Source organism: Macrosteles quadrilineatus, unplaced genomic scaffold, assembly GCF_028750875.1.
Source record: "Macrosteles quadrilineatus isolate MER2022 unplaced genomic scaffold, UCM_ALF_1.0 Scaffold_995__1_contigs__length_23138, whole genome shotgun sequence".
Classification (NCBI taxonomy): domain Eukaryota; kingdom Metazoa; phylum Arthropoda; class Insecta; order Hemiptera; family Cicadellidae; genus Macrosteles; species Macrosteles quadrilineatus.
The window spans coordinates 1-8,966 of NW_026543588.1; the positions used below are offsets into that span (position 1 = coordinate 1).

At 34.3% G+C, this 8,966-nt stretch overlaps 1 long non-coding RNA gene across 1 annotated transcript; it reads right to left on the reverse strand.

Moving 5' to 3' along the window:
- Positions 1 to 7,496: 7,496 nt before the first annotated feature.
- On the reverse strand, positions 7,497 to 8,674 carry LOC128982693 (uncharacterized). The gene is made up of 3 exons (XR_008489713.1): positions 8,633 to 8,674; positions 8,045 to 8,223; positions 7,497 to 7,568 (listed from the first exon to the last, which is right to left on the reverse strand). It is a non-coding gene; the product is annotated as an uncharacterized LOC128982693 (long non-coding RNA).
- Between the last annotated feature and the right edge of the window lie 292 nt (positions 8,675 to 8,966).

The window sequence follows — 8,966 nt, forward strand, 5'->3', positions numbered from 1 at the left end:
TGTAGGGAGGATGCCCGAATAGTCAGGCAAAAGATTTTTTTTTAGAATATTGAAAAGACCAGAAGAAGAGTTGGATCGAGAAGAAGGTGGATCCACAAAGTTCAGGAAGATCTGAAGACTTTGAGAGTTCACAACTGGAAAGATAATGTAGACTAGAATTATTGGAGACGACTTCTAGCAGAATAGAAAGACCACCAAGACCTGTAGAGCTGCGAAAGAAAATAAGTACAATATAACACTTAATATAGATTTTTCTAGCTGCCAATCATAGCTGTGTTATTGTGAATGTCATAAATGTGAAACTGTTGCTTTTCATGGTTTAGCACTTGTCAAATTTGGCAGCTAGGAAAACAGCTGCACCTAACTCCTGTATGGAGAGGTGCCGGAAAAAGCAGCTGTATTTGGCGGATAGAAAGCCCAGAATTCAGATAACTAGATTTGGGTTACTAAATAGTCTTCTTTTGAAATATTCCCAGACAAGTATTGCACAATCCATACCGAGGACAAAATACTCTCTACAAAATAGTTTTTACGGCACAAAATCGTGATTGTCAAAATAATGGTTTTGATTTAACATAACTTTATGGACCTTTACGGATATACTCGTTAGTTCCAGGGCATAAGGGTTGTTTCATGGCAACACAACTTAGCTCTACTAAACATGTTAACACAGCTCAAAAAAACTTGTGAATCCAAATCTATCAACCATTAATTTATTCGTAAACAATAAAATCCATTAACAGTACTGTAGTTAATTAGTGTAAGTAGTTAATTATTGGTTTTAGCAGTAAAATAATCACTTAAGGAAGTTATAGCACACCGATGACACATACAATCCCTTAAGTGATGAAAAACATCATTTAACAAATTAAACTCAATTGCAGGGGGGACTTTAATTACAACGTTTTTGTTTACTGCAGACATTATTTGCGCTTGACGATTAATGCAATATGTTTTTTACATTAGCAAATTGGCAATGAACAATCGTAATGTTTGGGCGTTGACTATAAACTCCAATTTATTATGTCGGAAGAGATTTGTGATGTCAAATTTCCCTTACAGCTATAAATTTGACAATCGGTTTCATATTTATGGACTTGCGAAGTTTTGCGAGTCTAAAATTATTGCTGCTTATTGATTTATATTGCTTATATTGATTTACGAGAAACTCTTATTAAAAGTTTAACTGTCAGCACTCCAACAGTTGTATACTGTACTAGATATAAATTCAAATATGTCATCTTTATTTAAAAAAATAATGGTTATTGCTTGCTAAAGAAACTTACTGGATCTTTCTTGATATATGTCTGTCCCTACTTAAAATCTTTTAATATTTATGTTTCTTTACATATCCCAGTATTTCCTTTTTCATAGGCCTATAATTACATCTGTAATTATCTTAACTATTAATTAATGGAAATCGAATATTAAATTGACGGATTTAGGTGATACTATTAAAATAAGTGATATAAGATGGACGACATTTTTGCAATACTCTATTACTTAGCAAAAAAATACTCCTACTAAACATTGCGTGATAATTAAAAATTAATAAAAGTTAAAAATCTATTTAGCAAATTAAACAATATATATCTCAATATCCACTTGCATCTGCCACTGTCAACGAAGTTAAATAAAACATTGCGGGGTTGTCAATACCAGGTTAAACTCATCAATTTAACTCCAAGCACTGCTTACGTAAAGTATATTTACACAGCGTCTACAAATGACTATTGCAATGACATTCGAATACTTGAACAGTGTCTTCAGGGTTTGCATGTAATGGTCATTTGGTTTTAATACTTCTAGTAAAAAAAACCTTTAAGCTCGTCTAATGTGCATTGTTTTATTTATCTTTATAGAATATTTTAAGCAGTGCTAATTCCTAATTGCTTAATACATTTTTATTAGTCACTGTAAACTGAACTATTGTTTACGAATATATATAGTATTTAAAGCATCAACAATTTATTAGTAATCTCATTAGTTTCACTAACTTGGTGTATTAAATAAAGATTTCATCCATATGTCTTTGGTTCTAAAGACTTTTTTGAAGATCTGTTAATTTATTGTTAGATTAATTAAAAAAACATGTAAGTTTTAAAATTAATGTTCAAGCATACGAAAACATAACACACATCTGGTGATTGTGTAGTCGTACATCATGTAGGTGACCATTACAAGGTCCAGTGTTGTTATAAAAGGACGATAAATCAGTGTATATCAATAACACAAACAAAAATATATGAATATGGCCATTGTTTAAAGCACAGAGTAAGCTAAACACTTAAAACTGAAATAATCTGAAACACAAATGTAACAATTTTTTACACAGAACTACAGTATACTCTTTTGAGCAGGGTTTAGCTTTAATTAAGTAGAAGCCTATTTATAACGCTGATATACTATCAAACAAATAAAATAATTGGATCATATAATAAATTGTTACTGTATATACAGCTGTACATCTGGTTATCTCAGTCCTAATTAAATATAATGGAATGATACTAATTTAAAATATGAAGCCGTCTGTAGAAGTCTAACTGGATTTATTCTACAGCGTGTTCATACAGGTGGGGACATAATTTTCGTAGTGATTCCTTGGGTCAAAATAAACAATAACATGTTTTTTATGTAAATATCAGGTTTGTATGGGATTTTATGGGAAATTCCCATTAAAAAACAAAGTAAAAATAAGTGAAAATTCCTGGAAATACCATTGATTAGTAGCGACATAGCAAATTTCATCATGTCGTTCACATCCACATTTTACAGATAATTAATTTCTAAGCCCACAGTCTTTAGTTTATGGGAACCCAAAACGGACATTTACACTAGAAAACTCATAACAGACATTTGGATGAAGTGGGTACTTTCTTCCTATTATCTTGCTTAAGGAGAGAAAGTAAAAATTACAAATTAATCATATAAACTGAATTGAAATACTACCAGTACATTTGTTTTTTTAATGCATTATAAGTTGTTACAACTACTACGTACCAAAATATTAAATCATCAGCGATTCTTCCCAAGTGTGAATGATAAACTAAATTAGACCACGATTAAAAAGTGGCTGTTGTAATTATAAACATATTAATTGAAGCTAATTTGTCAGGCTTTGACTGAATTTCCATCGATAGATGTACCAGAGGCAAGGCCACAAGTAGCCTACTTCTCGAAATAAATTCGGCTCTGTCACAAATATGAGTAATCAATCATAAAGACGCCATTGTGAAAGTTATTGCAGAAAGGTAGATCCATCAGTCAGGATAATGATATGGAACTGATAATCCATTATAATACTAAACTGGTGTTTATTGACAATTTATTTCATCAACCTTTTACATAATTTCCCTTCGGTACTAAAAGAGCTTTTACAGGTATTAATATCCCAAGGAAACGAATGATGTTTTATGTTTATTAATGTGTATTATTTTAACTGCAAAATCGTTTTTTCAGCGTAAAATGTTTTACAATTGAAATTTACAACTGATTATGCAACCATCTTAAGTAATGATTAGAATGATGGTGGTATTTTATTCTAAGGGTATATATTATATATAATATATATATATAGGGTAATATTGCATTTGGCAGCTGATTTTTACTCCCTTTTGGCTGAAATAGTATATATTTCATCACAAGGGCATAAAGTGCCTTTTTTAACCCGAGCGGAAAATGAGGAGCGTGGGTTAAAAAGACACTTTTTGCCCGTGTGGTGAACTATATTTTTCGTCATATTGCATCATTAATTAACAAACTAAGCTAGAAAACCATATAATTTTTATGTAAACAAAACGACTTCCAGCTTTTAGTAAGTGATTCTATCACTTCGTCTATTAAGATCGTGTTACAGTACATTATACCATCGATACATTGTTCGATCAACAACAATAGGCTAACAGCTTACCTAATAAATCAATCGATAAATAATTTCGATCAATACGATTGCCACAATCGAAACTTACAACTATTTAAAACAGCTGATTTGTACTCCCTTGAGACTAAAAATACTACTTTAGACTCGCAACGCATGCATTATAAACGGCTGTTTTTGCTGCAGCATGACGAAAATATTATTTCAACCTTAGTTAGATGAATAGATTGTGTTAACCCATTTACCTTATTAAAACAACATTCGTGGTGTTTAAGCTTAAAAAACGTTTGTGAACATTTCTGGTTCTGTAGTTGTCATGCGTTAGGGGAATAACGTAAGGGCAACAAGGAATACATTTTTAAGATTGTTTTACTAAAAGGGTACAAAAAGAAATGGCTTCTTAGTGAAAAACAATAAGCGAGGATCCCAGGGTCGTTCATCATAAGGGGTATTACCGAGCAGAATTGGGTTTTGGCATTCCTACAGTCCTGCTAATGCGTTCTCTTCCGCACCCTTTCCTGTGTATAACTGTTTCAGTTGTTTTCGCTTTTATTCATCAATAAAAATGAAAAAAATGTTTCAGATGTAACCTTGAGTCTGTTTGATGAGTTAATTTATGACTTTCTACTTTAGAAAAATACCTTTACCTTTGAAAGTCACTCTACATACTTGAATTATGAATTCAATAGTAATTGTTAAAAGATCTAAACTACACTAACATCAAAAGCATGAAAATCTACTAATTTTATAATGCGAGATCAACATGTTTCGCGTTTAAAATGTACTCGTTTGCTTTTTATCGGATTAGCAATTTTAATTTTCTACAGGATTTGAGGATACAGAATATTTTGGCACTTGGCATCAAGGAGATTAGAGAAATCCTGTACCTAGATTTCTTACTTTGAGTTTTAATAAATGCCATTGGTAAAACACAGGGTATTTCGTACGTCTTGGATCAAACCTTGTGTGTTTTATTATTTCTCAAGAACAAAACAGAAGAGTGTTTCCATTCTAAGTAGAATATAATAAACTATATAAGTAAACTATGGAATATAATCAATAAAACAACATAAAACGTACAGTAGGTAGGCATAAAATAGGATAGAACTTAATCCACTATCTAAATAAGTGAAACACTGTTTCCGAGTTAACGCAACGTATTGCCGCAGTCCTGTGGGAGAAGGTGTCAGACCTACGTTGTGTAGCGATCACGCTAAGACACAACACTTGTATATCACCACAATATATATGCACAGCTCGACACACTAGCGCAAATGGTCAAACGAACTAGTAAGATAAGTAATAATATAAGTTGTACTTAATTAAATGATGATCTTAAATTTAATCTATTTACGGACTATTTTCGGACATTATTACCTCATTTTCAAGAGAAGGCCGTCGGTTTACATAATTAATTACACGAACATGAAAAAAATTACAAATAAAAGGCACACTTAACACAATTACAAGTTTTCTACTTACATAGTATTTTCTTTATTAAAAAGGCAATGGTATTATGATTATAAGAATAATTGTTAGTTGTATTGTTCATGTTTATTAAATATTTTTATTTTTATACCTTTTAGAGAAAGTACGGGGTAGCGGATTTCTACCCCCGGATATTTACCCCCATGAAAAAACACCTACGTCATTTTGACGTCACGAGGGGCGGGGCTTATACACGGTCGAGAAACAGCCCGCGAATGGAAATTTACCCCCAATATATTATTAAATAATCAATATGTAATTGTTTGATTATAAAGTGATTTGCCATAGCACGGGAATCTACCCCCGGACATCTACCCCCGGATATCTACCCCCGGAAATCTACCCCCGGACATCTACCCCCAGATATCCACCCCCGGACATCTACCCCCAGACATCTACCCCCGGACATCTACCCCCGGACATCTACCCCCAGATATCTACCCCCGGACATCTACCCCCAGACATCTACCCCCGGACATCTAAACCCGGACATCTACCCCCGGAAATCAACGGATCTTCGGTTAAGCATTGTCTTGTAATATCCAGTATTAAGCATGCGATATGTCATTGTCTTGTTTAACATTATCTATCTTCCTAATTCAATAAGCTGTAACAGTCCTTTTTTCACCCGACCACTTCGCCGATTGTTACGATTGAGGTGTCATTTTAAAGCTTAAGATCTTGCGCAGAGCAAAATGGTAATTAAAAAGGATATTTAGATTAGGGCTTCAAAAGGTTGACCAACTTTCACACTATACAGTAACAGTTATAAAGGTGAAATGTGAGCACATTACTAATCAGTTCCATTTTTAAGTCAGGTTGAAAACCAGAATAGATCGTCTGCAACTGTAAACAAGAGATGGAACACTACCCCAAAACGACTGTTCGTTCTCAATTGGCCCTCTATCAATAACCTGTGTTGCCTGTACAGCGAGGCATTTTGAGAAGGAGAAAACCGGCCGGAATGCTTTAGGTTCATCAATAACGAAGATAAACATGGTTTTAGTTACACACCGAGAATCTTTGAGTTGACTCATTTAAACTCATTGTAAATATTCATTGTTATTCATTTTGAAATAACTCCCTTAATACTTTGCAATTGCTCGAGTTCGAGCAACATGTACACTAGTTACATATTAGTAACATAAATCAGTAACAGCTTAATGAATTGGGAAGATAGATGACATTAATCAAGACAACGACATATCACATGCTTAATACTAGATATTTGTTGAGGGCGTAATGGGTGAAATGAAAATAATTAATAACTCGAAGGACCAGAACTAATTAATAGTTCAAGAGAAAAATAATTAAATTAGAGAAAAATGGCGAATCTGCAATTTGATTAATTTCTAAATACTCTAAAAATATGAATACCGAACAATATTAGAGGGTAATTATTAAACGAAGGGCCATTGATTATTTTAATAAACCAATTACTAAAATCAACTACAACAATGAATATTGACCGATACGTAGTGTAGCACGGGGGGTAGATTTCCGGGGGTCGGAAATAAATAATTCTAGGGTCGGACATTTATGATTTGACCACTGGGGGTACATTTCTGGGGGTAGATTTCCGGGGGTAGATATCCGGGGGTAAATGTCTAGGGGTAAATGTCCGGGGGTAGATGTCCGGGGGTGGATGTCTGGGGGTAGATTTCCGGGGGTAGATGTCTGGGGGTAAATGTCCGGGGGTAGATGTCCGGGGGTGGATGTCTGGGGGTAGATTTCCGGGGGTAAAGTTCCGGTGTCAGGTTTATTAGCATTTTGATTAATTACAACTGTTAAGTAAACCGTGAAATGCGAGTTGATTGAATATACAATAATTTATCCATCCTAAAAGTTCGCGGCCGGAAATCTACCCCCATACATGTGACGTCAAAGTGACGTAGGCGTTTTTTCATGGGGGTAAATATCCGGGGGTAGAAATCCGGCGACCCGAAAGTACAAAAAACTACACGAAAAAAAACGTTAACTTAGAAGTTAAGAAATAAGATTTTGACAGAACCATTTAATACATTTATTAAATACCTGTTTTTGTAGTGTTTAAAGTACCATGAGGTCTTGTTGGACTAGTGGGGCTTGCCTAATATTTTGGTATTCAATAAATAATGCATTAGGCCTATAAGAGTAATCTTGATACTATTCTTCTACTGTCATTGTTTTAAAATTTTTAATCGTATTTGGCTTGTCTAGTGTTCTGAAACATAACATTGGTAAATAAATTAGAACGCTGATATCTTATACTATTATTTTTAAAAGTTTTGAATTAAAATATCATAATTACTACCCAATATTTGAATTATTTAGCGTAAAATTCGAAGAACTAATGTTTCGAATGAGTTGTATTTATTGATCCAAGTTTCGCATGGACTGAATCCGACATAGATTGAACCATAGATTAAACTAACTTGCATTCAGTTAATATTACTTACGTAAATTTCTTTTCACAACTTGCATAATTTTAAATTGCTTTAGTAAGAGTTTCCCCATTCCTCTAGTAATCCAGTAATAGGAGCTGGTATAGTGTAAGAGCACTGTTCTTGGATTGCCGAGTTCACGAGTTTGAATCTCACCAATTACCAATAGATTTTATCCAAGTAATATTGCCGCGACCCCCTAGACCTAACCTAACGTAATGTTGCCAGAGTAGATTTTAGCGTCCTAGATACTCACGCATGACTACGTCACCAGCGGGGTGGTTCTGCAGGGGTCCTTGTGGTATGAAGAGTCCCGGAAGTGGTGGAGGGATGGGTGGTCGTGATGGATGGTTGGTTCCCATGATGGTGGAGTAGATGCCGACACCGGTTAGAAGCGTGACACTTCCTGCGATGCACACTTGAGGTAGAATTTCGCTGTAAACATCCAACCAACGTAGAAAGGATACTTATACAACGTTGACACAGTGAGGTGCACAATATAAGGTGAAAATGAATGAATGATGAATGATAAATTAATTTGGTGAAAGCTTTTTAACTGACTGAGTTCATCTGGTTCTCTATTCAGGAGCATTTATTAATCACCCGATGATCAAGGACAGCTGCATAAAGACAAAAGTTTGGAACTAACAGGATTGACTAGATTGTACCGGCAACCTATTGATTAGTAGGCGGCACTTCATGTACTGTTTCCCAGGAAGATTATTGGTGGAAAATATGAAGAATCTTAAAACACTAATATATATCGTAGTTTGGATAACGACTTGAACTTGATACTCATCAAAATGAAAAATTGGTTAATATAACTTGTTGAAATATAACTTACAAAATAGAGTCCAAAAATTGTTCCATCTTGATGATTACATTTCTTGTTGCTATGGATACGATCTTATCCTTTTCTTGTCATTTGTCTAAAACCTTAAACGTTAAGGCATGAACATCAAGTTAAATAAATAATTATTTTGGTCATACGGGCACCATGAATATGGAGTGATCTTAGGAAGTGAAGTATGGTGGGCAGTTATGTTTGCCATCTGTTTTGTAGCTGGTCCGGTTGTTGGGGAGCGGAGGCTTTAATTCTTGAAACCTGAGATCAAATCCCGCCAATCACCAGTGTTTTGGAGATGACAAAGCCTTGATGCATCATCACCTTTAATTAA